The sequence below is a fragment of the Malaclemys terrapin genome, chromosome 6 (genome assembly GCF_027887155.1).
Source record: "Malaclemys terrapin pileata isolate rMalTer1 chromosome 6, rMalTer1.hap1, whole genome shotgun sequence".
NCBI lineage: Eukaryota > Metazoa > Chordata > Testudines > Emydidae > Malaclemys > Malaclemys terrapin.
Genome location: NC_071510.1, coordinates 49,623,635 through 49,642,517, shown reverse-complemented (window position 1 = coordinate 49,642,517; position 18,883 = coordinate 49,623,635). Strand labels below are relative to the sequence as shown.

Here is an 18,883-nt window from a genome sequence, read left to right as displayed (position 1 = left end):
AGCATAAGCTTTCGTGGACTACATCCAAAGAAGTGGGCTGTAGTCCACGAAAGCTTATGCTCTAATAAATTTGTTAGTCTCTAAGGTGCCACAAGTACTCCTGTTCTTCTTTCAATGACTACAGTTAATCTCTCTGTTCTTTTAATAAATCATTTAGTCTTAAAGGTGAAAATTTTTGGTAAGAGAAGTTTATGTATCCAAAACATTTAAGATTGTTTAATACAATTTGTATATGTTGTATTTAACTTCCAATTACCAACTAATGCAGTTTGACACAAATCATAAGAAAAGAGTTAATTATCTAGTAAACAAAAGATATAATTCACCATGTTCTAACATACTAAACATGCTCAATAAAAATCAGAAAAATATTAAGCAATATAATTAAATTATTTAAGCAGAATTATAGTATATCCTCTAAGACAGCAAAAAGATGTACCAAATCTAGGGTAAAGACTCATTTAGTTATAAAACAACATGTTTTAATCATTAAGCATCTGCCAATGCAGGGAGGATAAAAATCAATGATTTAAAATATATATATCAGTTTTTTTGATAAAATGCTTTTTCAGTTTTTTTTTCCCTATCTAAAGATAGTTTTAATTAAGACACATTATAGCTCAAAGATATCTCATCATGGAATAGGGATTATAAATTCTACTTCTATAGTATGAGACAATATATTCATGTAATGTTTAAGAAAAGTTTTGTAAATGAGTTCCAATAGCTCATGGATTAGGGACCCAATTTTATGGGGTTCCAGGGGCTTCTGTATAGGTTATTTAGGTTAATCTTTCTATCTACCCAATGGGACTCAGTGCTCTGTCTAGACGATACCATCAGATATGCTTAGTTTTGCAGTTCTCAAACGGTGGATTTGTGTCTCTAAAGATAACATGCTTGTTAACAGCAAAAATGTTTTTAAATAAATAAATAAATATACAGAGGTGAGAAATAACAGACCTCAACCCCATTGTCCCTCTGCAAATTTGTGTACACAGAGTCAATCCCTTACCACTCTCTGAAAGTGCCATAAAAGAGAGCCAGTTTGGGAATATTTTAATGAAGTTCCTCTAGCTGTGGGTAAGACAGGCAAGCGTGCAAAATGCAAACAAGCAGTGCAACAAAGAAATGCAAGGCCTTGTTGCCCGAATGAAACAATGGCCTGGTCCACACTAACCCCCCACTTTGGACTAAGGTACGCAAATTCAGCTACGTTAATAACGTAGCTGAATTCAAAGTACCTTAGTCCGAACTTACCGCGGGTCCAGACACGGCAGGGAGGCTCCCCCGTCGTACTCCTCTCGCCGAGCTGGAGTACCGGCGTCGACGGCGAGCACTTCCGGAATCGATCCGGGATCGATTTATAGCGTCTGGTCTAGACGCGATAAATCGATCCCAGAACATCGATTGCCTGCCGCCGGACCCGGAGGTAAGTGTAGACGTACCCAACATTGTGAGAAGTGTTCCCTCTCAGGAAGAAGCTGAGTTGAAGACGATGAAAGTAACATGTCTGAACATGCAGGATCTTCAGGTTGGTAAACTTTTTTATTTCAGACTTCTTTCTTAAGGACTGCCTGTCTTCCTTCTGGACTATTCTTGAATTCTCATGATTGAGCAAAAAAATATAGTTGTTACTCTATGGTACTATCATTTTAAATGCAGTTGTGAAAAAAATAAATAGCTGAAATAGGCAGATCTTCCTTTTCTTTGACCTGGCTGACCTAGTCGATTTAATTTTTTTTTTTTTTAATATTTCATTTAACTATTTTAGTTAAAAACAAATTTTAACAAAAACAAACCTGATTTTAAAAAACTTGAATGTTTAACTACATTCAAAAATTCATATGCTTGTTTTGTTAAAGAAAAAAATCCAGAATACCTAACGTTGTTGTTTTAGTTAAATAAAACAATTTAGATGCATGTCTGGTGATGTTATCCTAGTACAGCATGGCAAGAAAATCCTCCAAATATTAATGATTAACCTGTTGAACTGGAGATATTGGGAGGTGAACTGACTTAATAAATATCTGCTTCAATTACCTTTGGTAAATAAAATAACCAATCATTCATTTTCTGATATAGCTGTAAAACTAATCTGAAAAGTTTTCAAAATAAATCACTTTAAAAATGTATAGTGTGTACCTTCTAAAAATGAAAACTACATTATCTCTGAGTTGGGAAGAATATGTATGAAGGTTATAACAACCAACAAGAATGCACTTTTATGTAGAAATCCATGATTAAATAGAGAGTTTTCCTGACCAGTGATTTAAATCATGATTTAAATCAAATCTACCTGGTGTCAATGAGAATGCACTTTTTTTTAAAGAAATTAACTGAAGCACAAATTGAAAGGTTGATTAAAGGATGATTTAAATTGAGCCTTTCCACTTGCTGATTTATATCACTGATTTAAATCAATTCACGCTGCCTAAAAAGCTCCAACAAAATCCTTTCCTATTGAGCAAAGAGCAAGAACTGAAAATTTATCCTAGCTTATCGTTTTCCAGGCCTGGTCTCAAAAATATAACTGATTCTAGAGACTTGAGAGTTTGACTCCTCTACAATTCTCTTTGGATTGCACAAATGCCTAAGTTTCCTACAAGCAGACACTGAAGGTAACTGCACCAATAGTTGTGAAATGGGTACTCAAAAACAGTGCTACTGAAATAGCAAAGTAAAGAGTAAGCATGAAAATAGTACAAGACAAATCAAAACACTGGTTAATTTGTACACACTGTACTGTGGGCACTTAGTTCAAAGTTATCTCACTGGTTCCGGTTATCAGTAGTTTAATTCTCTAGTGTAGACAGCACTGAGACTATAACCAGTCACTGTTCAAAGCCCAATTTGAAAGGAAAAAAATCTGGATGTCAGCACAATAAAGGAAATGAGACCCAAGAGGGTGGTAGTGGGAGAAAAATTAAAATGGATAACATGGATGAGGATGAAAGAAAAGACAGACAGATCCAAAGACAATTAGGGAAAGAGTGAGCTACTTCATTTCAGCACAAGAATGACAGCCTCCCCGCCCCCTCACATCCAAGACAGACATATAAAACATATCCATTAATTTTCAGGAACCCACCCCAGATGCCTGGGGCGGGGGGTGTATGAAACCAAAAACAAATGAAATTCCTGCACAGGATGTGTCCCAGAAAGTGTTGGTTGTTCTAATATTACTTTAAAGGACCTTTGACAGTAAAGCAAAATGAAAGTTTACAGTTATGTAAAATGAAAATTTAATAGTTTCCTGTTTGCTTTGCCTCCCTCATAAGTAACACCACAGCCACATTCAAGAAGATTTGGCTAAGGCATTGGACAATTTGCTATCCCTATGGAGAATGTCTTGCTCCCAGATTAAACCAAGGATTAAATTAGAACAGAATGATTCAAAGAAAGTGGATTTGAGGTTTAATATTAAAAAAAACCTCAATGGAACAACCCACTGTTTAAGAGTCAGCTATAAGAGAAATAAAGATCAGAATACTGCCAAACAAAGCTGGAATAAAGCTTAAAAGTCAAGTTTAAACAAAGAAGTGTATTGGTATCAACCAGTATAAATATTTATATTATGAATGTACATATACATGCAAGTTTCAAAAGAAATTCACTCAAGCTACTAGTCTGTTTCAATCTGACAATCCCAAGGACCTCTTGAAACGTTCATCTGCATAATGACCTTTCATAATCATATATCTGATCCAAAGAACAGGAACTTCTTTTTTTTGTAAATTATTGCAGAATAATTATTCACGCACCTTGGCTACTAGAACACTAAAGACATGTATACAGGGGCACTTTTAATGGTGGTGCAGCCCCTTTATAGCTATTACACACTGCAGTTTACCACATCAAAGTTATATACAAATATCTATTTATCCACACAACCCTGAAAAGTGGGCAAGCAGTTTCCTATATGTAAAATGGGATCAATGCAAGTCATTTTGAGAAGGAATTCTTAATGCTACAAACCCAGAGACATAATGGGGATTAGAACTCTGGAATTCCAGTCCTGTGTTCTTTTGTCTTTACACCATGCTATTGTTATATTCCTACAATTTTAAGGCAGACATTTCTGCCACCACTTACAAACCTCCCAGTATTATGCTAGACCATTTGCTCCTTATCTACATCAATACCACTCTTTTCAGGAAAGAGCTAACTGAAATACTTATCAGATCCACAGTGTTTTGTTCTACAATCTACTTGGTTATTAAGGGATCTAGTTTCTCATAGAATCATATAGGCACAGGGCTGGAAGGGACCCCGACAAGTCACCAAGTGCAGCCCACTGCACTGAAGCAGGACCAAGTAAAACTAGACCATCCCTGACTTGTGTTTGTCCAACCTGTTTTTAAAACCCTCCAATGATGGGGATTCCACAAGCCCCCTTGGAAGACTATTCCAGAAATTACCTACCTTTAAAGCTAGAAAAATTTTCCTAATGTTTCATCTAAATCTCCCTTGCTGCAGATTAGGGCTGTTACTTTTGTCTTAACTTCAGTGGACATGGAAAACATTTGATCACCATCCCCTTTATAACAGTACTTAACATAGTAAGGCTGTTATCTGGTCTCCCCTCAGTCTGCTTTTCTCAAAACTAAACATGTCCAGTTTTTTTAACTTTTCCATATATGTCAGGTTTTCTAAATCTTTCATCATTTTTGTTATTCTCCTCTGGACTCTCTCCAATTTGTCCACATCTTTCCTAAAGTGTGGTGCCCAGAACTGGACAGTTCTCCAGCTGAGGTCCCACCAGTGCCAAGTAGCACAGGACAGTTACCTCCCATGTCTTACAGTTGACACTCCTGTTAAAACACCCCAGAATATTAGCCTCTTTTGCAAATGCATCAAACTGTCTACTCCTATTCAGTTTGTGATCCACAACCCACACATCCTTTTCAGCATTACTGCCACCTAGCCAGTTATTCCCCATTTTGTAGTAGCACATTTGATTTTTCCTTCTTAAGTGAAGGAAAGTTCACCGGTCTTTATTAAATTTCATCTTATTTAATGCAGACCAATTCACTTATTTGTCAAGGCCCTTTTTAATTCTAATCCTGTCCTCTAAAGTGCTTGCAAAGTGCTCTCAGGTTGGAGCCATCTGCAAGTTTTATAAGCATACTTTCTACTTCATTATCAGGTCATGAATGAAAATAGTGACTAGTACTGGACCCAGGGCTGACTCCCGTGGGACCCCCTTAGATATGCCCTCCCAGTTTGATAGTGAAGCACTGATAACTACTCAGAGTATGGTCTTTAAACTAGCTGGGCAGACCCTTATCGTAATTTCATCTAGAGCATATTACTTTAGTTTGATTAGGAGAATGTCATGTGGGACTGTGTCAAAAGCCTTAATAAAAATCAAGATATATTAGGTCCACTGCTTCCCCACATCCACTAGACCAGTAACCCTGTCAAAGAAAGAAATCATCATCTTCAGTATCCTGATGAAAATACTTTAAGAAACATCAAGTTCGGTCTCAGTTCATTACTTTGGCTCAAGTAGGAGTTAAAAAAAAAGTTTCCCTTCCTGTATCACAGTAACCATTCTACCTCAAATTCTTACACTTAGCAGTGTCAGGCCTACTTGTTACTTGGATAAGAGGCCAAGAAGAGACCAAGACTAAGAAAAAAAAAATCTCAATGTGTTAAAGGACACTGCACGTATTGCACCAAGTAGGTGTCACTTTCTCCTTGGAGTACTGAGGCTATATTAATAATCTTTCAGATCAAATAAAATCCTAAACCATAATCACTCATGTCATTAGTAGATCACAAACCACTATTCACAGGCGGAAGTAACAGAGGGTCCTGTGCCACCTTTAAGACTAACAGAAGTATTGGGAGCATAAGCTTTCGTGGGTAAGAACCTCACTTCTTCAGATGCAAGTCACAGGAGGGAATTTTCTAGTTAGATTTCAAGGTTGCTACTCATGATTTACCTACTAAAAATGAATCCTGTAATTTCAGTTAAAGAAGTTATACTTAACTTCTCTCCTCAAGTTTGTGTACTGCTGCCATGTTCAATTTCTATGTGTATAGTCTACTCTAACACACGCTTGAATGCTTCTGGATCAAAGGTGCTATATAAATATAAGCTATTATTAAGGAGTTACAACTCCCTTTTTATACCCTATTAGTATCTGGCTGATCAATTTATAGTCCAACTGATAACACATTTATCATTACTGGCTGTCAACTAAAACCCTATTTTGCATGTTTTAAGAGTTCTACAGCTCATTACAAGCAGCACTGAATGGATAAAGAAAACAAGTCCTATTGTGTATCAACTCTATAACCCACTATCCCCTCCCCCCCCAATAATAATCAAATAAAGTTAACACTACCAACAAGGAAGAAGTCTCCTTCAGTTTTTAGAGACTAACCAAAGTGATCCTGTTAAGTATTATCAGTAGTGAAAGGGCAGACTTTATTATGCAATTCAATACATAACTGAACTAAGAGATTCCAAAAATTGTCCAAAGGCAAAGTTATCAGTACTATCTGCAGTCTTGATCCTGTAAAGACTTACATATGTGCTTAACCACTATGTAAGTTTTTACAGGATCAGTCCCATGAGAAGAAAAAAAATGAATAAATGAACATGGAAAGGAACTCTTCCACTGACTTTAACTATATGTTTGAAGAGACTAGAGGAACAAACCATCTCCAGCTGAACTTAACTCATGCATTTTTGCTAGTCTCTAACAGTCTTAACTCACTATTTGATTAGAGTTTTACATGAAAATAACCCCAATTGTGAAAATGTTTTACTTGACATATCTGAATAAAAAGTTTCTACAATATGAAATACCATGGTTATAAATAGCACGTTCATTGTGTAATCTACATTCCTGCCAAATTTAAAGAATAGCACAATATTCCTCTCATTGTAATCATAACATTTATCACTGTTGTTCCTCTGAACCCCAGTGATGCAAGGACTTACACATATAAGCAACTTTAAGCATGCAAGTAGCCACAACAACTTAGCACGTACTTAAATTTTTGCAGGATCAAGGGGCAGAAAAATGAAACCTTGAACTAAAAGATTGTGTTGGTATTTTCAGAATCTGTAACAAGCATACATTTAGCTTCAGTTAACAAAAATTAGTTTACTGGATAAACCTGGAATGTGAATGGAATAAAGTTTTTGAACAAAAAGTTAATGAATTGAAGATGGAGAACAGAAAGAAATGAAAACTCTTAACTGTTAACCAGTATTACAGTCCATAAGTGGTTAAGAAAATTCATATTTACAACTATTTACTAATTAAACTCTGAATGCTCCATAAAAGTGTTTATTCTCAGAAAAATGAGAAGCAGTGATAGTGTATGGTTCCTTATTTATTGTGCCTCAACTTATCACATTTGCTCAGTTTACAAGTAAACCATTTTCCCTTAGGGTTTGAAAAAAAATCAACATGTCCAGGATGAGTAAATATTCTGACCGGAAAAGTCAAGCTGGGGAACTGATTGTTCCTTGCTTCCCTACATTCCTTCCAAGAAGGACAATTCCAGACAAGCCCAAATGTTGCTATTTTTTGTTTGGGAGGTGGGGGGGAGAAGAGAAGAGAGCAATAACTTCAGAGCTAGACAGTGGAGGATATACATGCACTCAGGAAGACAGTGGTAGCAAAACAGCCCAACAAAGATGAGCGTGGGGCAAAACTGTTTAAAAGTATTTTGTGGAAAATGATTTATTGAACTCTGAGGAGAAGGAAAGAAGTGATTAATTTAGGGAGTGAAAATATTCCCTTGTCAGTTTAATATTGAAGTATATGCATTGCTTTGGGTGGGCATGGCATCACTAATACACATCAGGGAATTCCTTCAAGGTTTTGGGGGATGAGAAGGGGGATGTGATCAGAGGCCCAATGCTGTATTAAACTCTGACTAAGGGTATGTCTACACTACTCATGTTACAGCGCTGTGACATGGGCAGTGTAGACATGCTTTATCGCCGGAGGAGAGCTCTCCCGGCGATTAAAAAAAATAATAATAATAATAATAATCTCGAATGAGCGATGGTAGCTTTATTGCCAGGAGCCACTGTCTATACCGGAGCTTTTCAGTACTAAAACTTTTGTCGCTCAGGGGGGTGTTTTTTCACACCCCTGAACGACAAAAGTTTTAGCACTGAAAGTGGCACTGTAGACACACTATGTTAGACCACTAGTCTGATCTCCTGGATATCACAGGCTACCAACCACTCAGCAACCCTTCGCCCCACTAAACCCAATAACTGAAGTATTACAGCCCACAGAAGACTGTTATGTGCCATAAGAAGCAAAAAAGGTGGGATCAAGGCACACAAATGCCTGAGGCCCCTGCAATGGCCAGGAAACGATTAAATAAGATATACACAGATAATCCTGGCAAATAAGCTGCATTCACACACTGCAGAGGAAGGCAAAACCCCCTCAAAGTCACTGCCAAGCCTGACCTGGGGAAAAATTCCTTCCCAACCCCACATACAGCAATCAGTTAGACCAGGCCTGCACAACTCGTAAAGCAGCAAGGGCCATATTATTCCAAAGAAAACAGCTGAGGGCTGAAACCCCCCAGCCCCACGGAAACACACCCCCCCCCCCAGCGGAAACAACTCCTCCCCCCAGCGCCCCCCCCCCCCGCCCTGCGGAAACAAACCCTCCTTCCCCAGCACCGCCCTGCCGAAACAGCGGTATTGAACCTCCGTAATATGTTATAGCGGGCCCCTAAGGTAGTATAATTAAGGTAAAAGAAAAATGTCTTTTTGTTAGAAGTAGAATAAGATCTTCCCCCCACTTTGTAATTAACTGCCCTGTTGAATGAATGAGGTGTGAATGAGGAAGGTGTGAAAGGCAGGCACCTCCAGACAGTGGCAACCCTTGGAGAGAGGATGGGAGCCAGACCAAGGACAATCAAACTTGTAAAGTGGGCTGACTAGAGAAGAGCAGACATACTGATGGCCTCGGGGGTTAGAAGCAAGCACCTTCCTTTGGGAACACCCTCTTTGCAGCATTGGGACAACCCCCAGCCAAGAGAAAAGCAGCAAAAAGGACCAATTTTTATGATAGGCAATATCAGTAGAACAGGTCAGCCACCAACTGGCCGCTTGCCTCCTCACCTCCCCCTCGCCCCCCGGAAGTATAAAGTCCCCCTGCCACTGCCCGGCCACTTGGCTCACCATCCCCCCTACTCATCCCGCACCGCCCGCTCGCCTCCTCAGTCCCCCCGCCCCCACTAGCTCGCCTGCGCGCCGGTGGCCTCTTACCTTCTGCTGCTGCCCCCGCCCCCTGCCACTGGCTCACCCTCACTCCCCAGCCTGCCACTGGCCTCTTCACCACCCTGCCCACCCGCCAGCCAGCCGTTGGCTTGCCCCACCCCACCACTTACCTATTCACCCCCCGCGGGCTGCACAGTGCCCATGCGGCCCGCGGGTCGTATGTTGTGCAGGCCTGAGTTAGACCCTGAGTGCATGAGCAAGAGCCAGCCAACCAAGCACCTGAGAGAATGCACACAGAAAAAGTGCAGTTTTTCAAAAAGCAAGATACCAACTTTCATGGACTACATTAAGTTTTCATGAAATGTAATGACATTTAATAGCCTATACCAACAAAACAATACTTAAGATGCTACACTTGGACAATTTAGCTTGCTGGAACTTTCAACTTTGTAATCTTTCAAAAGAAAGGATAGTTTGTGAATAAACTGTCTACAGAAACAGCTCCTCAAGGACAAGCAGAGTAACCAGGAGCCTGCCTGTAGTGAAATAAATTAAACCTTTAAGAAGTGGGCTTGAAAAGGAAAATAATAAAGTCAAGGACTCAACAATGGGAGCGGGTTCTCCATTCTAAGAGCATTGTTTTCTCTGGAACTTTTTTCTGGGCAAGGTCAGAATAAGGAGAAATGTGCATTCCTTTCCCCCTTAAGTTTGTAGTTTTTCCTACCTGCTTCTGCTTGACTAAGGCTATGTCTTCACTACAAAAAAAAAAAAAAAAAAAAAAAAAAATGCTAACCATGTAAAAAGGCACCTATCTCAACGTAAAATCCTAGAGGAGACAAAAGGCACAAATAGTTTTGACCTAGCTGAGGTCAATTCCAGCTGGGGAGTACATGATTGACTTCAACTCCCCACAATGATGTAAAAACTATCTGTGCCTTGTCTCCTCTAAGATTTTATATAAAGATAGCTATCTTGATGTAAAAAAGAACCAAATACTGTGGGGTTTTTTTTTGGTTGTTGTGATGTTACAACTTATGTCATCTTCACAAAACATGTCCTACAAACTACCATATCACAGAGTACTGGGGGAGGAGGGGAAAGAAAAGGACTCAAGAGGAAGAACTGGACAGTCTTTCAAGAAAATAGTACTTTAAAAAACAAATAAAAGTTGGGTCCCCTTTCCCCTAGGCTTGTGAGTTTTCCCTTCTCCCTCCTTTCTCAGGCAGGCTCAGCCTGAGAGTGCACAAGAGCAGGCCACTGTTCCACCAGTCTCATGTACCCATTGCTACCTTGGTGAAGTCAATTCCTTAATTATTTATATTACAATAAATAGTGCCTACAAGCCCCAAATTGAAATGGTTCATAACCACACTCGCACTTCAAAGCGCTGCTTCGGGAACGCTTTGGAGTTTCGAGTGTAGCCATGCCCTTGACCACCAATGATTTTTACTACCAAGTTACTTAGGTCTGCTCTGAGCTTGGTTAGACAACACGGTGGTCATGCAACAGAACATGTTAAGAAAGTGACCAATAATATTGCAGCTTACATTAATAAGCCTCTCTAACAACCATAGGGTTTTGAGAAGAAAGGTGTGAATTAGTTTCTAAAAGGCTACCAAAATTCATTTAGCTTCAGATACCTCTCTCTGTCCTTTGATTGTGTTTCTGGGGATGGAAAGAAAGACTAAAATGACATAGTAAGGGTTATTTTTACATTATTGTAGGATTTAAAGTTGAGAGAAATTGTTTGAAGGAGACAGACAGCTACATCTGTTTCAGAAGAAAGAATCCAAGGCAAGGTGAAAAAGCAAAAATGTGGGATTATAGAGAAAACAAGAAGGAAGCTATGTTAGGCCATGAAAGCTTCATATATAGTTTAGAACAAACATGATGCATTTTACTGTAAAGCGCTCAATTTTTTCACTTTATGAGTGACTACCAAGTGTGTGCAAATAAATTCCATTCTAACTGGGGGGAGGAAGACACCTATGGCTGATATGCAGCTGCAATACAATAATCTAATACAGGTATGTAATTTTATGAATACAGAATGTTATCTAGTCTGTGAGGTAAAGTTATTGTATAGTTAACTGGGTTACCAGTTTCTTGTGTCAATGTATTTGTCTAGCTCAGTAGCTCCCAATCTTTGTTTCCCTGTCTTCAACTGCTGAGAAGTGAATGGACGGAATATCAAGATCACTTAACACAGTTTAACAGGGAGCTGCTGGAATAACAAGCAAGAAAGCAACATAATGAAGCTAGATAAGCAACCTCTCAACAAACAGTTGGGAGGGGGGATAGTTCCACAACAATTGCCTATTTCCAGGCTCTACCCCAGGGGTTCTCAAACTAGGGTTCGGGACCCCTCGGGGTCACAAAGTTATTACGGGGGGGGGGGGTGTCACGAGCTGTCAGCCTCCACCCCAAACCCCACTTTGCGGTCAGCATTTATAATAGAGTTAAATATATTTAAAAAAGTGTTTTTAATTTATAAGGGGGGGGGAATGTCACACTCAGAGGCTTGCTATGTGAAAGGGGTCACCAGTACAAAAGTTTGAGAACCACTGCATCTAGCTAAAGTTACACAGCTGTTTTGCCAAGGCTGGGAACAGAAGAGATCAAAAAATCACTAAATGGGTACCACCGCTGCCACTGCTTCTGAGGAGTGGAACTATAGGTACAGAAAATAACTCTGGCCTGCTGAGGTAATCATGGTTTGTACTTTGGACTGACACCTAAGGCCAACTCTGTGTGGTAAAGATCATGTGATTCTATGCAGAGAGAAGTGAAGGTGAGATCTGACACCAGGAGAACTTGAAGAGATCAAGAAAGGTCAGAGATGCAGATAGCCCAGTAACTATGACAGCACATTCTTCCCAGATTTAAGTGTAATGATGTCACAAGTCACCATCATGCAATCACTCAATGAACAGAAAAGGCCATTTTATAAAAGAAAAAAAAATGAAATATACCAACATCATTCTCTGCCTGGTATTTAGTGGTGATGGGGGGGGGGGGGGAGGCACGCGGGAGACCCAGGCCCTTCTTCAATGAGATTACAATCTAAGTGCATCAGCCAACACACATCTGCTATCGAACACAGTGCTGCATTGAAGTTGAGGAACTTCTGATAGCAATACTCTTGACAGTAAACACTTGCACAATCAGGCCCTAAACAGTATGCATCATTCAGCAATGATGGATAATACAGGAGTGTTATAGGATAACTTTATTAAAACTTTATTAAACTATTTTAGATGTTCGCAAAACTATCAGTGGTTCTTGACCTTAGCTTCTTGAATAGTAAGCTTCCCGGCTCTTTGAGCTCTGGTCAAGTGAAAAATTCTCTAAAAATTTCCCACAATGTAACAATTAGTTGAAAAATACATAATTGAAAACCCTGAGATGTCTTGTCTTGCCACCTTCCTTCACAAACCCAAAAAAAACCCATCTACAACTCTATAATGTCTCAAGCATGCTTCAGAAAATAAATCTCTAGTACAGCATTGTTGCTCTTTTATAGTTCACTTACAACTCCCCATGTCTTTTCCAAATTTACTCATATTGATGTAAAATGATTCTATAGACATCAATAACCACCTTGCTAAGATCTGCAGATACTGGGACCTCGTGTTGAAGAATAAGATATTCTAAAATATAAGCTTTTGCCACCATCCGTGCCTGTGATTAATGCATTGTGGCAGTTGGACTTACCACTACACTAAAAAAATAGTTAAAGGTAGATGGAGGGAAATATGTATGATCTCACTTAGTATGGAATTACACCAGTTTCATACCATACGCTGCCGAAGAGGAATATAGAAAGAGTCTCCAGTTAGGAAAACACTTTCAATACTTGTCAATTTCACTTTTAGAAGAGTCAATTACATTCTTAAATTCAGAATTACAGTGGCTTAAAGGATCTGGCTTCCTGTTTTGGTTTAATATGTAACATTCATCCATATGGTAAAAGCGGTCCTACATACTGCTAGTAATTCAAGTAAATGCCTTGGTTGAGACTTTCAAAGTAGTTTAGTGGTTTTAGACACATCTTGTATTAAACTTTAATGGCATATCTGACAAATCCCTAGGATGCTTTAAAAATCTCATTCTTCACTGTATGTTGAGGGAGGTGTAGAATACAGACATCTACTCATAAAATGAATTCTGATTCTTCATGATCTTGTTATGCAATATGTTGATGTTTAGGTAGGTTTCTCTTGAGTTAAAGAATGTGCAGAAACTACTAGCTAGTAACAGTGCAATAAGAAACAGGATTACCACAGAGCCATAACCAGAGATCTTTTAAATCATACATAAAAGCAAGTTGAATGATTGACATTTTTCTTCTAAGTACACGCTGCATGTCTATGCCAACTACTTAAAAGAAAGAGATGAAGATGAGAAAATAAGTCAACTTAGAAATCTTCTGTAAAAGTCAGGTTTTCACATCCAATATAGTAGTTGGTTTAAAACCACCCACAGTGACATAATGAAAATAATATAAGAACATTTCAAAGAATAAAGATGAATCCTTTACATACAGTATGAAAAAAATTGAGCCGATCATAGTATTTTATTGCTATTTTCATCTGAAAGTTTACTTCTTCTCAGGTCTTCTAAAGCACCAACACAACGATAGGGTCAGCAAGACATAAAATAATCATTTTTCAGATAACATCCTTTGGACACATCGACATTAGGATATTTTGGCCATGGTCTAAAATTGTTACATACAAAATACCTTCCTGCCCATACTATCAAGCAGAGTCAGTTTCGTCTTCCTAATAAGTTTGTGAGTAAAACCAAAAGCACAACTTTAATGGCAAAGATAAGCTGTTCTGTTTTGCTCTTCAAAATCTTAATCATATTTGGCAAAACAAGTTGGAATTTAATGAAGTTATCTGTAATGCATTAAAATATTTTAAACCAAGTTTGACAGACATTGCATCAGCAAGATTTTTATCAATCTCAAGATGGCAAGAAGGGTTTGTCAGCTATTACTGGGGGGAAGGTACCAAACTAAGATGAATGATGGAAGGGTAATATTCACACACCCTTATGAACAGCTAAAACAGAAGAGCTGTAGGAGTTCAAGTGGACGTGAACTAAAACCGCCTATTACCTCAAGAGTTCATTTAATCATTTGTGAAGCTCTGTGCTAAAATGAAGAATCACACTCTATTATGGTTTGCTGTTTGTACCAAGATCCACTGATAAAAATGTTAATAAAGGGTAAATCAGTTTATAAGTTTCCCACTTTTCACCTCCTCCTGTTAACCTACCTGTACAATAGGTGTTTTACAAGTTCTTTCCCTTTCACTCTTGTTTTACAATATGGTTATATTAATGAGTAATTTATATTAAATCTTCATAGAATGTCAGGGTTGGAAGGGACCTCAGGAGGTTATCTAGTCCAACCCCCTGCTCAAAGCAGGACCAGTCCCCAGACAGATTTTTGCCCCAGTTCCCTAAATGGCCCCCTGAAGGATTGAACTCAACCCTGGGTTTAGCAGGCCAATGCTCAAACCACTGAGCTATCCCTCAATCAATTCTATATGCATCCGAAGAAGTGGGCTGTAGTCCACGAAAGCTTATGCTCTAATAAATTTGTTAGTCTCCAAGGTGCCTCAATCTTGATGCACATTGTTCTGCTCTATGTTTTTCCATCAACACGATACTTTGTCTTTTAGGCACAATAACCTTGACAGTTTCTTGAATTTTATATTTCATTGTCTCCCAACCCCAATATGCAAGAAGTGGTCCTCCAATGGCACCCACCTGCTCTATTTGTACTTGAAAAAGAGATGAAAATTGAGAGGATTCTCTGGGCAAATACCTAGGTCAGACCAGTTCCCTATGCAACACTACTGAGAAAGATCAATGACTTCCATTCTGGGCTAGGATTCATCTGTACAACTAAAAACAAACAAAAAAAATCATGTTGTAAAGTGTACAGGGTATACAAAATTACTTATAGGACACCTACAACAGTACCAAGCAACCATGAAATGAATTTATTCAACTGCAAGAAAAGTTAGTTGCTAGCTTTATAGAGCAAGGTCCAATTCCAACATAAATGACAGTTTTAATTGATAAATTATATGGGTAAACATTTTGAATTCACATTCCATTGAAACAGTTACAATATAAGTCCAACATTCAAGTTAGTTTTACTTCTGCAATGAAATTGCAGCTGCATATCAACAGGACTAAGGAGGAGAGGGGACCTGAACACACATAGTACACTTGCAGGCTTTTCATATAAAAAAAAAATTATAGCAGTTTTGAAGTGTGGTTGATACGTAATGCATAGCTATTTACCTGCTACTATTAGAACATTTTAATGGTTCCACAGATATTACTAAAGAACCTTGTGAGGTTAAAGGAATAACTGAATATTGCAATACCTCCGTTGTATGAAGTATAGCGGACATAGATACACATTCCAAAATGATCTTCTAATTTGGACCTCACCTCTACTCAATTTACATTTTGTAATAGAGATGCAAATGGTAGAATATTTATACAGCCAGTATAACACATCATACCTAATTCCAACACAAGAAATATAATTCCACTTAACTATCTTTCAAAACCTATACAAATGCAAATATACCAGTCTGTTTCTCTTCTAGAAACTACCAGAAGCTTCCAAAGCAAAGCAGGCTATCCAAAACTACAAAAGCTAAAATGTTACCTTGGAGCACAACTCAGATATTAATGGAAGTTAGGCCTATCAATAAGTTACTGCAATGATTCCACACAAATCTGCAGTGTATGTTATCCAAGTCAGTGAAATAATTTTAGTTTTACCTATGTTAACTTCATTTTAGACAATACACCAGCAGCATTATACTGTAAATTTAAGCTTTGAAAATGAAATGTTTACCACTAAAGTCACAAAACATGTAGCAAGAGGCCTAGGAAGCACTAAAAAGTGACTATTAAAACTCATCTAGAAAAAAATTCAGCTCTACTCCAGGTCACTTTAGAATGGGGAAAATATGCACAAGAAATTGCCATCAAACAATATTATTTTGGCATCTAGTTTAGAAATTCATCATCATTTATACACTGACTTGAGGACATTCTTCTGGAAGCCAGAAGGGGGTACTGTGGATAACTGAGGCCTGAGGGTGTGGGACTGAATGTTCGCCCAGTGCTAGGACTCCATCCAGAGTCCAGGAGCAAGTAGGAAGGAAACATGCTTTCTTGTTGCAGTTCAGCACAGCACACTGAAGTTCACAATTCTTTTCAGATTTCTGGCATACCCAGCATCATGTTTCTTTTATAAAGGAAACATCCTTCAGCCATGATGTGGTCATCACAAGGGCAAATAGGTTTGTACAACAAACCTGGCATTGCAAAAGAGGATTCAGCAAGCCTCCATTCCAGTTCTGGATCCTATGGTATGAAAGCTCCTCAATATATTGATACTGTATTGGAGAAGGTACAGCCAAAAATTCCAAAAGCCTACATTATGGCATTTATCTACCCAACACCCATTCTGACCTAAGTGATCTAGTTCTTTTTCAAGTGACTGTATTGGGTTGATACCTTTATAATGAGCCACATTCTAAAGAAAGAGAAAAGAAACTGCTCTAGAGCATTCTGCAAGTGCAACACAGAGTATTTCATCTCTGCCAACATTTTGGTGCATCAGTTTTTCTCCCCACCCCCACCACCTCCCTAAAGAGAAAAAGACACGCACATTCCAATCAAGCCTCTCTCAGCAGGGCTCACCCCATTCACCTCCCTCCCCCTCCGCCCCAGACCTTGCCAGGCTCCCTCTGATTTTAGGTTTCATTTTGTTGTAAACAGCAAAGCGAAAGGAGAAAGCTTCCAAAGCAAGGATCCTTACCCTTGAAATCCCGCCATGCGCGCAAGAAGGAGGGTGAATTGCTTTTCCTCCTTTTGGGGGGGGGGGGGATGGGGAAGGAGATTAGGGATAGGGAACGAGACAGAAAAGCACGTACGGATGAAACATTAAGAAACGGAGAGAAACAGAGGAGGAGAGCCTGGTGGAAGAGCAGGGCGAGCGTCAGCCATGTTGTGTGTGTGTTGGTCCAGTATTTACAAACCTGCAGCTGCAGCAGCGCTTGGAGTCTGGGAGAGAGGGGAAGGAAGGGAGGGAGGGGGAAGGGCGAGGGGGCGGGAGGGAGAGAGGTACCGAGAGAGGGAGGAGGGGAGCGCGGCGGCAGCAGCAGACAAAGGAAGCCAGCAGAGCCCGAGCCAGGCGCGCTCACACACACGCGCACACGGAGTGTCTCAGATAGCGACAGCGCCGTGTGTCGCTCCGGTGCAGGGAGCCGGGCGCAGTCCCACCGCAACAGCTGTGCCCCCAACCCCCGCGTACCCCAGTCGGGCACCAGCCCCCGTGCGACGCACCCCCTCGCCCGGCCACATGGGGGGGGCAGGAGAGACACACGCTGCAGCACAACTGGGAGGGGGGCTTGACTCAGGGGCTTTGCCAGCGAGGGGGGAGGCCTTCCCCCCCGTGGGGGCCCCCCGCTTGCAGTCTGGCAGCGGGGGAGAAGGGTGCAGCCCGAGGGGGCGGTATTAAGGACGGCGGCGAGAGGACCCCTCCCCCGGATCCCAAGGGGGCGGGGCAGGAGCGGTCACACCGGGGCCTCCCCCCGCACACCCCAGGATGGAGCTGGGCCCCGAGGCTGAGTCACAACAGCGACGGCCGGGAGGGGGCCCTGGGGCGGGGCCAGCTACGAGTGAATAACTAATGGCAGCCCCGGGGGAGGGGGAGGCTGGGAGCGGCGGCTCCGGCTCCCCCCACAGCGACTCCCTCCGGCTCGGCCTGGTACTGGGCCAGGCCAAGGGCGGCGCGACAGGCTCCCCCTCGGCTCTCGCTCTCACCTGCTGGCCGGACGGGGCCCGGGGGTGCCAGGCGGACGGCCTGGGGGTGCCAGAGCGGCAGCTGACGGAGCCCCCCTGCCTCGCCAGGCCGCTCAGCTCCGCCGCGGGGACAGCTGCGCCCCTTCTCTTGTGTGCCCCCCTCCTCTGCCGCCGCTGCCTGCTGCTCTCCTCTGCCACATTTGGAGCCGCCGCTCCCCGCCTTGCCTTTGCTGCCAGGGTAGAGGCCTCCTCACCTTCCTGCCAAATAGTGAGCCACCCGCATCCAGCCGTTCAAAATACAGCCCCGCCCTCCTCCACCACCACCTCCCCAGCGCGCAGGCGCACTCAGCCTGCCTAACTGCGACAGGAGCGCAGGAAGCTCCCCTCCCCATCTCTCCATGCCCGCTTGCTGCCTGCGCTGGGCAGCAGTGCGCCTGCGCAGATTGAGCCTGCCTCATCCCCCGGTGGCTGCGGTCAGGACCCCCTCGATGCGCGGACCCCTCTGCCCGCTAGAGACGGGACCGCGGGGCGGGCCAGTGCTATGTCTCCCCACCACGCACCTACTACGGGGTCTCCTCGGTGTTACCCGGCCCTGCCTGTCCCTAGCGGCCTTTCGAAGGAGGTGGCACGTGTCAGGCCTGATGCCCCCACCTTTGATGGCAATGGGAATTTCGCCTCTGAGCCAACGCAGCAAGGATGCTAAAGCTTCCTCATGTATCCCATTGATTAACGGGTGGTGATGCTAATTCTCTGCAGAACTGTATGAAACGTTGGGGAAATCCGAAACGTCCACCAGTGTGTAGGGGCACTCTACCT

The 18,883-nt window shown here is 41.4% G+C and overlaps 1 protein-coding gene across 4 annotated transcripts in view; it reads right to left on the bottom strand.

The window, feature by feature from the left end:
* The window catches only part of SPIN1 (spindlin 1), a 118,191-nt gene extending 99,827 nt beyond the window's left edge, over positions 1 to 18,364 (bottom strand). Inside the window, exon 1 of one of the 4 annotated variants that reach the window (XM_054031728.1) lies at positions 18,089 to 18,364. The gene's annotated coding sequence lies outside the window, so the exon portion shown is untranslated. The other 3 variants (XM_054031732.1, XM_054031730.1, XM_054031729.1) reach the window with 3 other exon arrangements.
* Positions 18,365 to 18,883: the final 519 nt, after the last annotated feature.